This window comes from Beta vulgaris, chromosome 4, assembly GCF_026745355.1.
Source record: "Beta vulgaris subsp. vulgaris cultivar EL10 chromosome 4, EL10.2, whole genome shotgun sequence".
Classification (NCBI taxonomy): domain Eukaryota; kingdom Viridiplantae; phylum Streptophyta; class Magnoliopsida; order Caryophyllales; family Amaranthaceae; genus Beta; species Beta vulgaris.
The window spans coordinates 33,916,971-33,932,522 of NC_079205.1; positions in this window are offsets into that span (position 1 = coordinate 33,916,971).

Consider the following 15,552-nt stretch of genomic DNA (forward strand, 5'->3'; position numbering starts at 1 on the left):
GGACGAGGACGCCAAAACTGGCGCCCAAATAGAGGACACGGAGGAAGAAACTCCCAACAAAGAACACAAGAAAAATGTTTTAAATGTGGCATTCAAGGGCATTGGGCAAATGAATGCCGCACAGCCAAACATCTTGTGGATCTATGGCCTCTACTAGGGGTCAAGGGAGACGTGGCGAAACAAATCTCGTCAGTGAAACTACTCCGCTCCCGGACCTCGATGTAGCTGATTACCTCATGGAAGATATTTCTAATGTCTAGCCCTCTTATCCCCCTTAGATCAACCTATGATGTTGTTTGATCACTCTTGTCTTACTTGATGTCTCTTGTATCTTGCATTCCCTTTTTATCATTTCATGTAATGTACCTCTTTCTATGAATAAATTTTTGTGTTAGATTTTGACAAATTTGTGTTTCAATGAAGATAATGACAAATAAAGGCGCCCAACAATGCCTGATTGATAGTGCCACTACGCATACCATCCTGAGTAACATTTCTAATGCCACTCGTTTTCTTATATATTAATTTCATATATATTATATATTGAAAGAATAAAATTTCAGATTTGTTATTATTTTTAGATTGAAGTTTTAATCATCAAAGCATGGTTTTTTAGGGTGTTAATTATTAGAAAATCATAGTATTATGTTGTACACTATGAGATTGTCTTAAATTTATGATTTTAATCATATTTACATATGTTTTAAGAGGTTTTATGATTTTAAAAGTTGCTGGAATTTCAGAAAGAGTTTTATTAATGGAGTTTTTAAGAATTTTCAATTACTAGTATGGTAGTCCTATGCTAGGTATTAAAAATAATTCAAGTTTTGATATTAAACTCGACTTTTAAACGTTTTTAAAGGGGGTTTTAAGTACTTTAAGGCTGCTGTAATTTTTATTTAAAGTTATTAATTTCGGTTACATTGATTTCAAGGCGGAGAATATCTCGTAGGGGACTTTTAAAGAATTAAAAGTGGCCTACAGACTAGTTTACACGAGGTACGTACATAATTACGTGCTATGTGCTTAGTATCATGTTTTAAGGAGGAATAAATTCTAGTAATTGATTTACATGTTTTATGCCTGTGTGCAAGCATGTGATTTGAGATTTATTATGAATACTAGATTGTATGTTTGTATGGAATAATTGATGCAAGCATGAAAAGAAAGTTTATTTATTAATTCGCATGAAGAATTAATATATGTTATAGAGATTGAATCATGTTATTCATGTATTCCTTGATGAGTATTATTTTATTATCTTATGAGGATTGTGGACCTTATTTGGTAAGTTTGATAAGTTATGCCTATATAAAGGTAAGATTATTGTTGGCTAGGTTCAACAAGTAAATAAAGTTGAGATTAAAAAGAAAGTATTCTTGGATTGTAAGTTGTGATCACTTGTTAAATCCGAAGATAAAAGAAGTTCAGTTATGACTGTCTGATTATCATCTATATGTTGCTTGTGTGTGTGTCATAACAAGTGATAATATGTAAATGACGTAAAGTATGCGTGTAACGAGAATAGTTATAGACTTTAGACTGGTGCACGTCTAGAGTTGGACATTAGAAGTTGGAGTACATGGTGAGCGAGCCATGGCTTTTTACAAGAATGGGTTGATCACCATTTCTTTTTTCAGTTAGCAAAAGTTCCTCGATATCGTAGGTCAATCTGAAATGTGCTGTAGTGCCTAGTAGCACACGTATTTCGTCTTCGTAGGTGAAGACATTAGTAGATAAGACAACTCAGTTCCAATAACTATTCCATTTAAAGTGAGAAATGAAATTTAGAGTTTAGTTCAGTAAAAGTTATCTGAAGAATGTTGTATGATTATATTATTATTTATCCCTGCATGTTATTTATGTAGTATCATGTTTAGGAATGCTTATGTTTGATATGTAGTACTCAGCTTTTCTGATTACGTGCGTTGTTTGTGTGCATGATCATGGCTTTGCCTTATTGATCCTGTGATGATCCTTTATGGTGAGCAGATTCAGTATAGCATTGACATTACAGTTTTGCAGATGTACATCATTTGGAATCTGGAGTGGAGAGATTGTGTAACTAGCATAGTTTAATTTCTGCTTTGTTGAGAACATATTTTAATTAAGTTGTTTGAGTTGATTAAGTTGGTTTGTTTAAGTCCTAAACACTTGTTATTCATTTTGAGTTATAATAAAGTTAAAGTTGAGTTAATTGTTTTCCACTGCAAAATTCTAAATAAGCCGATACGTTATCACACGGGGGATAATACTTGGGTAATTCTCTACTTGTATATTATAAAAGTATTTTCTAAAAAGAGAGAATTATCGGGGTGTACATACCAGCGCAGCAATAGTTGAAACAAATGCCACTAGAGGTGGCAAGCGCTGGAATAAGCGGGGAGGTAACTCAAACTCGAACGGTCAGTTCAAAAGTAGGGGTAATGGAGAAAGAAATGACAATGGAAGTGGCGGAGGAAGAGGACGAGGACGCCAAAACTGGCGCCCAAATAGAGGACACGGAGGAAGAAACTCCCAACAAAGAACACAAGAAAAATGTTTTAAATGTGGCATTCAAGGGCATTGGGCAAATGAATGCCGCACAGCCAAACATCTTGTGGATCTATGGCCTCTACTAGGGTCAAGGGAGACGTGGCGAAACAAATCTCGTCAGTGAAACTACTCCGCTCCCGGACCTCGATGTAGCTGATTACCTCATGGAAGATATTTCTAATGTCTAGCCCTCTTATCCCCCTTAGATCAACCTATGATGTTGTTTGATCACTCTTGTCTTACTTGATGTCTCTTGTATCTTGCATTCCCTTTTATCATTTCATGTAATGTACCTCTTTCTATGAATAAATTTTTGTGTTAGATTTTGACAAATTTGTGTTTCAATGAAGATAATGACAAATAAAGGCGCCCAACAATGCCTGATTGATAGTGCCACTACGCATACCATCCTGAGTAACATTTCTAATGCCACTCGTTTTCTTATATATTAATTTCATATTATTATATATTGAAAGAATAAAATTTCAGATTTGTTATTATTTTTAGATTGAAGTTTTAATCATCAAAGCATGGTTTTTTAGGGTGTTAATTATTAGAAAATCATAGTATTATGTTGTACACTATGAGATTGTCTTAAATTTATGATTTTAATCATATTTACATATGTTTTAAGAGGTTTTATGATTTTAAAAGTTGCTGGAATTTCAGAAAGAGTTTTATTAATGGAGTTTTTAAGAATTTTCAATTACTAGTATGGTAGTCCTATGCTAGGTATTAAAAATAATTCAAGTTTTGATATTAAACTCGACTTTTAAACGTTTTTAAAGGGGGTTTTAAGTACTTTAAGGCTGCTGTAATTTTTATTTAAAGTTATTAATTTCGGTTACATTGATTTCAAGGCGGAGAATATCTCGTAAGGGACTTTTAAAGAATTAAAAGTGGCCTACAGACTAGTTTACACGAGGTACGTACATAATTACGTGCTATGTGATTAGTATCATGTTTTAAGGAGGATTAAATTTTAGTATCATGTATAGGAACCTACTTTGTTCATATATATGTGATTTCTAGTATTTGATTGTTACATGTTTTATGTCTGTGTGCAAGCATGTGATTTGAGATTTATTATGAGTACTAGATTGTATGTTTGTATGGAATATTTGATACAAGCATGAAAAGAGAGTTTATTTATTAATTTGCATGAAGAATTAATATATGTTATAAAAGTTGAATCATGTTATTCATGTATTCCTTGAGAAGTATTATTTTTATTATCTTATGAGGACTGTGGACCTTATTTGGTAAGTTTACAAGTTATGCCTATATAAAGGTAAGATTATTGTTAGCTAGGTTCAATAAGTAAAGAAAGTTGAGATTAAAAAGGAAAGTATTCTTGGATTGTAAGTTGTGATCACTTGTTAAATCCAAAGATAAAAGAAGTTCAGTTGTGACTGTCTGATTATTATTTATGTGTTACTTGTATGCGCGTGTCAACACAAGTGATAATATGTAAATAACGTAAAGTGTAACGAGAATAGTTATATAGACTTTAGACTAGTGCACGTCTAGAGTTGGACAATAAGGGTTGGAGTACATGGTGGTAGCTCATGGCTTTTCTAGGAATGTATTGATCACCATCCCTCTTCTATTTCAAAGGTTCCTCGATATCGCAGGTCATTCTAGAATACGGAGTCGCTCCCGTATTTCGTCTTCTTAGTGAAGGCATTAGTAGATAAGACAACTCAGTTCCAATAACTATTCCATCTAAAGTGAGAAATGATGTTTAGAGTCTAGTTCAGTAAAAGTTATCTGCAGAATGTTATATGATTTTACTATTATTTATCCCTGCACGTTATTATTTAGTATCATGTTAGGAATGTCTATGTTTTGGTATGTAGTACTCAGATTTGCTGATTACGTGCTTTGTTTGTGTGTGTGAACATGGCTTTGCCTTATTGATCCTGTGATGATCCTTTATGGTGAGCAGATTCAGTATAGCATTGACATTACAGGTTCGCAGATGTACATCATTGGGAATCTGGAATGGAGAGAATGTGTAACTTGTATAGTTTACTTTCTGCATTATTAGGAACATATTTTATTAAGTTTATTTGAATTGGTTAAATTAGATTGTTTAAGTTTCAAACACTTGTTATTTATTTATTGAGTTATAATAAAGTTGAAGTTTAGTTAATTGTTTTTTGCTGCAAAATTCTGAATAAGCCGATACGTTATCACACGGGCGATAATGCTTTGGTAATTCTCTAAGTTTTATATTAACGAACCTCCGTCACGAACTCTGAACACCGCTCGCACAAGACCGTCGAACGCACCCACGTTCGCACAACACTCTCACACGCTTTGCACAGCCCGACTGCTCAAACACCACACGCATCCAATCCAACCTCGTTGAAGGGGACGAGATTCAGGGGAAAAGAAAATGACGAGGGAGAAGGAGAGAGGAGAGAGAAAATTTGAGAGGGGAGGAAGAAACGGCTAAGAGAGAGAGATTAGGGTTTCTAAATTTCTATTCTTTCTTTTTTCTTCTTTCCTATTTATAGAGTGGCCTTCCTAAGTCTAATAGGATTTGTTTTATTTTATTTATTTCGAAATTAAAATAAATCAAACCATAATATAATTAGGTATACTAAATAGATTTCTTAATTACGTTATAGTTGTGAGCTTACCCAAACTGTATTATTATTATTTCTTTGTAAATAATAGTAAAATACTTTTCGATTATATTCTTTATATTTTCATATTTACAACGAATAACTCCAAAAATATGGAGTATAACATATCTAATCAGGAACCCAGTAAAGACCTACCACAAATTGTGACCCGAGAAATCCTACCAAAAGAAAACTCCCGACAAACCAAAAATTGGCCAACTAGTAAATTGCGTTCTTGTACAGTTCCGCGTACTACGAACTATGTGACCTTATGCTAGCTAAATGCCTTACGATATTATCATTTGTTGAGTTTGAACTGATTGACTAACTCCAACTTCATAAGACCCAAACGTAATTCGAAATGTCGATATAACCTGAACGTGACCCGACCAAGGAAAAATCTACCCGAGGTTAACCCAACCCAAAAGGAACCCAACCAGATCTAAACCCGACTCAAGACCGAAATGGCCTAATGGAAACCCAACCTGATACTAGAAAGACCCAATTGAAACCCTAACGAACAAGGGCATAAGGGAACCTTAGTCGAATCCGAAAAAAGTTGATGTATCCCGTTTCATACCAGATCCTAATCAAAACGGACTCGAGATGGCACAAACAGAATCGAGCCGGCCCAAACCAAAATCGAGCAAACCCGACGTTTACCCTACTTGTATCCATCCCGAGTCGATCACCACACGCCCTAAAATGTAATGTGTTTAGTATTACCTAAATCAAGAAAGATACTCTAAGTAATGAAAAGTAAGTACTATGATCGGTTTAACTAAATAACAGTTTTTTAAACTACTAAACTAAAGGATATTACTCTTGATTCCCACATGGAAATATAGAGGATCTCTCTCTGACCTTGATTCAGAGCTGATTACGAACCTCAATCTATGTGTTTTTTCTATTTAGACAACCGGTTTTCAATGCTCAATGTACTCGAAATATTTTATTAAAAATCAACAACTACTCTTTCATTCATTAATCCGACCATATATATACGAAATTTCCTATAGAAAATCCTAATCTACCTCAAAGTACAAAACTAAGAGATAAGATAAATAGAATCAAACAAAAAACACAAGTTTGAGATAAATAAAATCACACAATTTTTTAGAAGATAAAACTCCCTAACAAAAAACTTTCATAATATGTTCAAAACAAGTAAATTCTATCCTAAGTAGGATAGTAAAACCTTGAAGCAAAGATCTATCAAAATAATAAAACTAGTATGAGTGTAATGCTTATCGTCCAAGCTTCATAACATGCTTCTTTCCTGCCACCGAAGGAACCCAAATAAACATTGATTGTCGCCCAAGTAAACCCACAAAAACTTAGCTTAGCTTGCAAGAAACCGTAAAGGCAAAAGGAACACACGCCATTTGTGCTTCACTTACTCATCAACATGACCCAACCGAACCCCGAACCCGACCCAAATTGCCAACTCTATTCAAGTGTAGGAAACCCTCCTATTGGTTAGCAATAGAATGCATCTTCACAACTTGCTTGACTCTGCTCCTCTTGATCCTCTTAATTAGCTAACATCTGAAAAGGATTATGGACAACAGTTTCATGGTTGCTTATCTTTATAATTAGTCTTCTCATATATATACTTGCACCCTGCCACATCTTCTAGAAAAACTCTAAAGTTGAAACATGTATGGCCAACAATAAGTTAGTAAAAAATATATTAAATTTAAAAAGGTTGGACTAGATCAGGTTATGGGTTGTACAAAGTGAGTCAACAATGGGTCTGGTAAAACAGGTTATGTGAGGTCAAATACAAGCCAAGTGTAATTAAACCTGGCAATCGGACCAATCAGATCGGATTCGGACCGGATCAATTTAGATCGGGTCGTTTTCGGATCAAGTTATATTCGGACCGGGTTCAAACCGGGCCATTTTGGATCGGACCAAAATTCGGATCATCATCGGATTGGGATGCTTTCGGATCGGACGGTTGTGGGTCGGATGGTGGATTGTCTCACCTTTATTATGTATGGAGTTGTTACTGCTTTGGTCTCATGGTTTCTTTGACTATGAGCTTTTGTTATATATATATGGAACTGCCACTCTTTGTGCTTTCTAAAGGTATACATAATTAATTTGTATAGTCAGAACTTGTGCTAAAGAGTACTTGTGATAATCGTTTTTTTTTAAACGGGTCAATTTTTAGTACTTCGAATCAAAGCCTAATGGAAGCCAATAATGTCTTATTGCTTTGAGATTGAGTTACCTTTGAATCGGATTGATTTCGGATCGGGCAAGATCATATCGGATCATTCGGATTTTGGATGAGTTTCAGATCAAGATTATTTCGGACCGGACCATTTCGGATTCGGACCAAGGTTCGGACCATCTGGTTGGGACCCAGATCGGACCACAGATCGGATATTTCGGATCGGATTTTCAGATCAGGACCAACTTTGCCAGGTCTAAGTGTAATCGAATATTTGTATGGTTAAATCAGTTTCGAGATTCTTTCAAGTAGGATTCATATCTTAGATTATAGAGTCTAACTATATCGGGTTCAAATCTTAGATTCTCGAGTCTTACTAATCTCAAGTTGACATTATTTTGATACATATCATGTTCAAGTAGAGTACAATTATAATTTGGTTATTCCCACCGGTCGAGTTAGTTTTTCACACCTTTGATGGGATCAAGTTGGAATGAAATCAAATGGAGGAGTAAAATGGTAATAAAATGTGTTAACTTTATTGGGTGTTTGTTCAAACTGTAGAATGAAAGGGGAAAGAAAAACGTTACTATCAACTAATGAATTTTATTATTTGAGGGGGAAAGGAAGGTAACAAACTAGAGTATTTTATAATGATAAGGGATCAAGAAGAGGTTGAACCAAACAAGAAGAAAGGGATTAGGAATTTAATACTATTTCTTATAGTATGCTCCTAAAATTTTACCAAGCTCATCGTGGAAGTATGCCCAAGACCCAACATTACACAATGACCCTGTTTGACAATTAGTGGATGGCTGATTGTATTAACTGAATTGACTAGCTGATTTGACTAACTATTTGTATAAAATTGTTTGGTAAATAACTGTTAGCTGATTGCTACATAATTGTGTAAAACGACCAATAAGGACAAGTGCATAATCTATTGTTGTACCTTTTATTATTTATTAATGTAATTTTCAACAATTTTAGGACATAAATGTAATTGATCTACTAATTTTCAGAACTCTAATGTCAAAAAACTACTCACTCAACTTTTTCAAAAAAAACCTTTTTAGACTCAATAAGTTAATTAAAACATATCTTTATCAAACACTCAAATTTAACGTTTTTTTCACCAAATACCCCTGACAAAAAAATTTATTCACCAAATACCCCAATGTTGTATAATATGAGCACTATAAGAGGGGGGTTGAATTATAGTGAGAGAATAAGCTATACTTTTTGCGGAATTAAAAGTAAACTTGGGAACAAACAATGGGAACACGAGAGATTTAGCGAGGAAAAACTTCATAGGCCTAGTAGGAAGAAACAACCTCGCCACAAGGAATTTAAACAACTTTCCACTATAATAGGCCAAAAAACTCTTATTACAACCTATTACTTTTCTCTCGATTCTCAACTTAAGTCACTCAACTCAAGTTCCCAACGACAGTTCCACAACTGACGTTCCTCTCAAACTTCACTCGAAGTTCCTTTCTCTTTCTCTTTCTCTTTCTCTTGCTTCACTCAAAGCTTCTCTACAAGAGTTCACTCAAACCCTTTTCTCAAAAATACACTTTGTAAAACAATGGAAGAGTAATAAACTCGATTAATGTAAGTATGAATTCTCTTAAGGAAAAGGCACTGACTCTTTTAGATAACTAAGACAAATTAGCTAAGTCAGACACAATTGTTCAAAATTAGGCGCCTATTTATAGACAATTAAGACAAGACATGTTCTCCACTAATTAAACCATTATCACATGATCTCCATGATTTTAATTAATTAATTAAATAAATTAAATATTCTATGTCAAGTAAATAACCCACTAATCCACACTTCACTTAATAAGAGAAGCAGTAACATTTACGTGGTTTTACAAAACTTGAGAATAATTAAACTCATTTAAATTAATTAAATACTTGGAGATAATTAACTAAGCACTAAATCCACTAACTACAAAAATCGTGTAGCAGTAGCTTTAGGCGTGTAATCCAATTTTCAGGAAATAAATAAATTATTTACTTTAGCTAGTTTTTAGGAAAATATCTTTTTAAATTAACTTTAATAAAATCAAAAAACAGTTTTATATTTTAAAACCAAATTCTTTTAAAAATCGGAAAGATATTATATTTTTGAAAACAAAATCTTTTAAATAAAATATAAAAGATAAAAATAGATAAGATTTGAAAATCGGTTAAATTAAAATCAGAAAATCTTTTTAAAATCTTTTCCTAACAAACTTAAACTAAATTCCTAAAATTGGATCTTAGTTAAAACAACCCTAAAAACTCTAACTAACATATTGGGCGCAACATTAGTTAGGCGCACAAACTTTAGAGACTCTTAGTGTTCCTAAACAGTTTTAAGTCTTGTTCCCTAACCTTGTTCCTATAGTGCCAGGTCTGTTCCTTCATGGGAACAGAACCAAGTTCCTTTGAGAATTCACCACGAACTTAATTAAGCTTTTACTCAACCTTAACATGAAGATAATAAATACACCCTAATGTATTCTAATCTTCATTCCATGCTTGATTCTTCATCACTCGAACATCTTTACTTCGATCTTGATTAATTCTCCGTTTTAATCTTCAATCAAGTATTCTCTTAGCTCGAGCATGAATTACCTTGCAACAACATAAATAAAATATACTATGTCTTTTGTGGTTAGGTCATCTTCAAAACTCAAGGGTCAACAATTTCCCCCTTTTTGAAGATGGCAACAAAAGGCATATAATATAATAAAACATATAATATAATAAAATGTAATACACATAAGTCATATAAAACTATTTTAACAAAGTATGTAACCAAGTTAAATTAATTATTATAGACTCGTTAGTATTATTTTATTTGTGTAAAAGAACATAAACCTGACAAAAAAAATTTACTCTGATTGCCTTCTCTTTCCCCCTTTGGCATCTTCAAAAACATTAGTCCACGATTTCAAAAAGATGAATTTATCTACTAAACACATCACACCACCAAACTTGTGAGAAACAATTTGGTTAGTATAAGCAAATAAAGCATTCAACTCTCAAAACCGCAATCCAAGAATATTAGCCATTCAATAGACGCACACATGCAAAAAGATTAAACTAGAATTATCAAATTAACAAGTTCCATTGTAGCATGATTAAAAGAGAAAGATAGAAAAGACAAATATATTAAAAAGTTCATGTTCCCACAAAAACTAAACTAAGAAAATTTAAGGTTTAGGAGAGGAGGTTGCTCGATTTCTTCCACCACATCATTAACTTAGCACATCTCCTTATGATTTTCGGCCAATGTGTGATCACTCTTGAGCACATCATCTCCAACTTCAACAACCGAGAGTTCATCACTTGGATGGAGGAGAAAGTTCACCAAGTCGTCCATGATCACTTGTTGTCCTTCCAAAGCTTGTCAACTTTGTCATTACCCCTTTCACTAACCCATTCAAATCCTTGGCTTCCGTAGCAAACTCCATCATAGCTTCCGAATGACCCATAACCAAAGAAAACAAATAACCAACTCTAGCATGAGCTAGAGTATATATAGAACCAATGGTAGGATTTTGAGAAGAGAGGGAGCATTTTGAGAAGGATTTGGTGCGGCTGTGTTGTTCCTTAGTTTGGGAACAGCAGGTTGTTCCTTGGAATGGGAACCAACTGTTTCCTTATCTTTGGAACAGAACATGAAGGCTTTGAGGTAGAGGGAGGGATAGGATTAATTTGTGGTGCTATGTGAGATGGAGAGGCAGATTTTTGTGGAGATGGAGGAAAAGGAGGATTGGTTTCCATAGGAACAGGAGTTTGTTCCCTAGAAGGAGGAAGGTTAGACTCATAATCTTCCTTATCAATCACCCTAACTTCATCTTCCTCAAAACTTTCATCTGTGTCAAGCAAAGGAAAATTAGCACTTTCATGTTTTGAACTCTTGACTAGTTCTAGTGCTTTTTGAACCGGTTTCACCACCTCTTCAACCACCTTTTCCCTTTCTTCTTAGCTTCTTCTTTTTCTTTTTCGTTTTCTTTTCTTTTTCTTTTTCTTTCATTTTTCTGTTTCTTCTCTTCATTTCTTTTCTTCAACTTCTCTCTTTTCTTCTTCACATCTCATCTTCATCATCATCCACATCATCATCAAGTTAGCCTTCCCTTGATTACTTCCCATTCACAACACAACATTAAATTATTCAATACACGCACATTCAACATATTCCCAGTAGATATACCAATGGTTTGAGCCATCGAAATTTTCACATTGAACTTAAGCAGGATTTCGGTTATTAGAGCCCCATAACCAACAACAAAGCCATTTTCAATACAATGACTCATGTTGAATCATTAAAGAGGGAAAGTTTATGTGTTATGAGAGGCTAAACAATGATATAAATCAAGTCCAACATGCTACTTGAGCACGTTTAAGAGACAGGAATAAGCTTTCTTTAGATGTGAATAAATTTTGTGGTAGGGAGAAAGAAGATTGTGATCAAGAAATGTTTTCCCTTTTGACCACCATATTTACAATCAATTGATCAAAAGAATATCCGAAAAGGATAGGAACTCTTGCTTCTTAAAATAAACATCGTTCCTCTCACAGGAACACCAGCAATTTACCCAAAGTTTTAGCATTAAAATCATTTGGTTCCTTACCAAGTGTGAACAATTCCCTTCTTCATCAATGGAAAAGTTTTCACAAAATTCATCCATTAATTTAGGAATCAAACTATTTCCATAACAATTCACAAAAGATGTCCCAACCTTGAAACTTGATCATTTAGCAATTGACGAAAATTTACCTTTTACACCAAGAAACATCAATATAAAGTCCATGAACATACCTAGTTACCGTGGTATTTTTTCTCGCAACTCTTGTTGTTCCTTTCTCAGGGACATCCGATTCCCCCTCACTTGTTGTATGTTGTTCTTCTACTTCCATTTCCACGGTTTCCTCAATTGTTTTCCTTTTTCTTAGGATTCTTGTTGATGAATTTGGAGAGATATCCATGGGAGTAGGTGATTCAATGTTAATGGAGGAAGGAGAGGGTTTTTCGGATTTGTGGGAGGAGAGAGAGTGAGAAGTATTTCTGGGATTCATGTTTTTGTGGAGGGGTTTTCGGGTTTTATGAAAAATAAAACAAAGAAGTTAATTTTTTGGTTTAAGGAAAGTTAGAAAATAAAGAAAAATAACCGTGTCTTGTACACGTTTTAAGAAAAGAAATCTTCCAACTAATTTGAAAAAAAATATCTTCCAACTAACTTGAGAGATATTAGGAAAAAAAATCAGATTTTTAGGAGAAAAATCTAACAGAATATTTTTGGATTTTTGAATTTTGAAAGAAAAAAAATCTAAACTTAATACGCTGGGAACAACGTTTGGGAACAATGAATGGAAACAAAGAAATTTTGCTACTTTGGAACACCATTAATTCTTTTAACCCTTTGTCATCACTTAAGGCATAGAATTGCCTTATGAACAATAAGGGGAATATTATTGGACATTGGTGAGCAGTTTTCAGACATTTTTACTTATACACATGAAATAATCACATTAGGATTGTGATGTATTTGAGCAAATAAAAACATCGAATATGCACATCCAAACTTAATGTCAAAGAATCAACACAAAGGGGAAAATATTGTAGCAATCATTTCAACTTGACAAGCCAAGTTCAAGTCTCCATTTTTCAAACCTATCTCTATTTAAGGGCTTTGTCAAAATGTCTGCAATTTGACGTTCAGTCTCAAAAAATTCCATTTTAATAAGACCCTTTTCAACATTATCTTTTAGAAAGTGATGCCTAATATGGATGTGTTTGACTCTTGAATGATGCACGGGATCTTTAGAAATACTAATAGCACTAGTATTATCACAATAGATGGGAACACATTCAAAGTAAATTCCATAGTCACGTAGTTGTTGTTTTATCCATAGCATTTGGGAACAACATGCTGCTGCTGCAACATATTCAGCCTCAACTGTAGACAAAGCAACTATGGTTTGCTTCTTGGTGCTCCAAGAAACCAAACTATGACTAAGGAACTGAACCATACCTGAAGTACTCTTCCTATTGACCAGATCTCCTGCATAGTCAGCATCCGCAAATCCTTTTAGTTCAAAGGTATCACTTCTCGAATAGAATAGGTTTAAATCGTCTGTTCCCTTGAGGTATCTCAGGATTCTCTTCACAGCTGTGAGATGCGATTCCTTGGATTGGCTTGAAACCTTGCACATAACCCTACACTGAAAGCAATATCAGGACGACTTGCAGTTAGATATAGTAATGAGCCAATCATACCTCGATACTTGGTTTGGTCCACACTTGTTCCTATAGAATCTTCATCCAATCTGGTTGAAGTTCCCATAGGTGTATGATTCACTTTGGATGCCTCCAAACCATATTTAATTCAATAGTTCCTTTATGTACTTTTGTTGATGGATGTAGATTCCTTCTTCTGTTTGCTTGATTTGCAACCCCAAGAAGAAGTTAAGCTCGCCCATCATACTCATTTCGAATTCTTTACTCATGAGATTAGCAAAATCCTTGCACAAAGATTCATTAGTGGCACCAAATATGATTCACTTTGATTTCATTTGAAAGAGTTCATATTGGTTCATCAAAAGATCTATTTTTGATCTCTTAACTTCAGTCGTACCTTCATGAGTGACTTCAAGAAGATCCCAAATTTGTTTTGCGGTTTTGCATCCCATGACACGATTGTGTTCATGAGGTCCAAGACCACAATGAAGCAGTTTTATAGCAAGAGCATTAATTTCCATCTTCTCGAAATCCGCTTTATCAAAATCAGATATAGATTTAGGAATTACCTCATTCTTGTCATTAGTGGTAGTGACTTCAAAATCACCTACCTCTATGACTCTCCATACCTGGTAAACAACAAAGGTTCCCGTGTGGCCACCCTTGAACATGAATTCAACAACCTAAAACTTGAATCCATGCCTAATCTTGATGCTTATTGTCATCGCCTCAAGGAACTTGCCGACCAACTTTCTGATGTTGATTGCCCGGTCACGTCCAATCGTCTTGTTCTTCAACTTGTTCGGGGTTTACCCCCGGAATTTGACACGGTGGCTTCCTTTATCAATCAACAAGTTCCGTCGTTTGAAACGGCGCGAAGTATGCTTCAATTGGAGCAACAACGAAAATCTGTGCGTGAAAATTGTCGGCTTTGATAAAGATCTCCATTCTGTTCTTCCCGTAGGTGTAGAACTTACTATTGAACATTGGCGGTCTCTGCGTTGAGTACCCTTCTTCCAGTTTCTCTCTAGCATTCATATTTTTCAAGATCTTGAACTCAATAGGGTTTCCTGATTTTTAGAGTTCCTACTCTGATACCGATTGTTGTATAATATGAGCACTATAAGAGGGGGGGTTGAATTATAGTGAGAGAATAAAGTATACTTTTTGCGGAATTAAAAGTAAACTTGGGAACAAACAATGGGAACACGAGAGATTTAGCGAGGAAAAACTTCCTAGGCCTAGTAGGAAGAAACAACCTCGACCACAAGGGATTTTAAAACAACTTTCCACTATAATAGGCCAATACAACTCTGATTACAACCTATTACTTTTCTCTCGATTCTCAACTTAAGTCACTCAACTCAAGTTCCCAACGACAGTTCCCACAACTGACGTTCTTCTCAAACTTCACTCGAAGTTCCTTTCTCTTTCTCTTTCTCTTGCTTCACTCAAAGCTTCTCACACTTACAAGAGTTCACTCAAACCCTTTTCTCAAAAATGGGAAGGGGGTAACATTGTCTCTTCATTCGGGGACACTATAGCTCCCCCCTTCCCTTACATAATAGAGATATGTTGTACTTTAATTCTTGAATGATATTTTACATAAACCATTTTACCTTGATAATTAATCGCTATTATATAATAGAAAAAGATAGGTCCAAATATATGTAAAAGTTTCATTATATATAGGGAACACTATAAAAAAGTAAATAATTTTTTTCCTTGTCTTACTTCTAAATTTCAATTTCACTACAAATACATCTCTATTTTTTTTATCATGACCCACCATTAATTGTGAATGGTTCTTGAGAATAGTGATTTGTAAGTAAATTTTTGTAAATGTTTTTGTATGTATTGACGTTCTAGGTTATTAGTTTTAGTTTGTATGCTAATTTTAAGTTTTAATAAAGTTTCCTGATTATTTAAGTGATTTGCGTGATTTTTATAACGTGATTTTC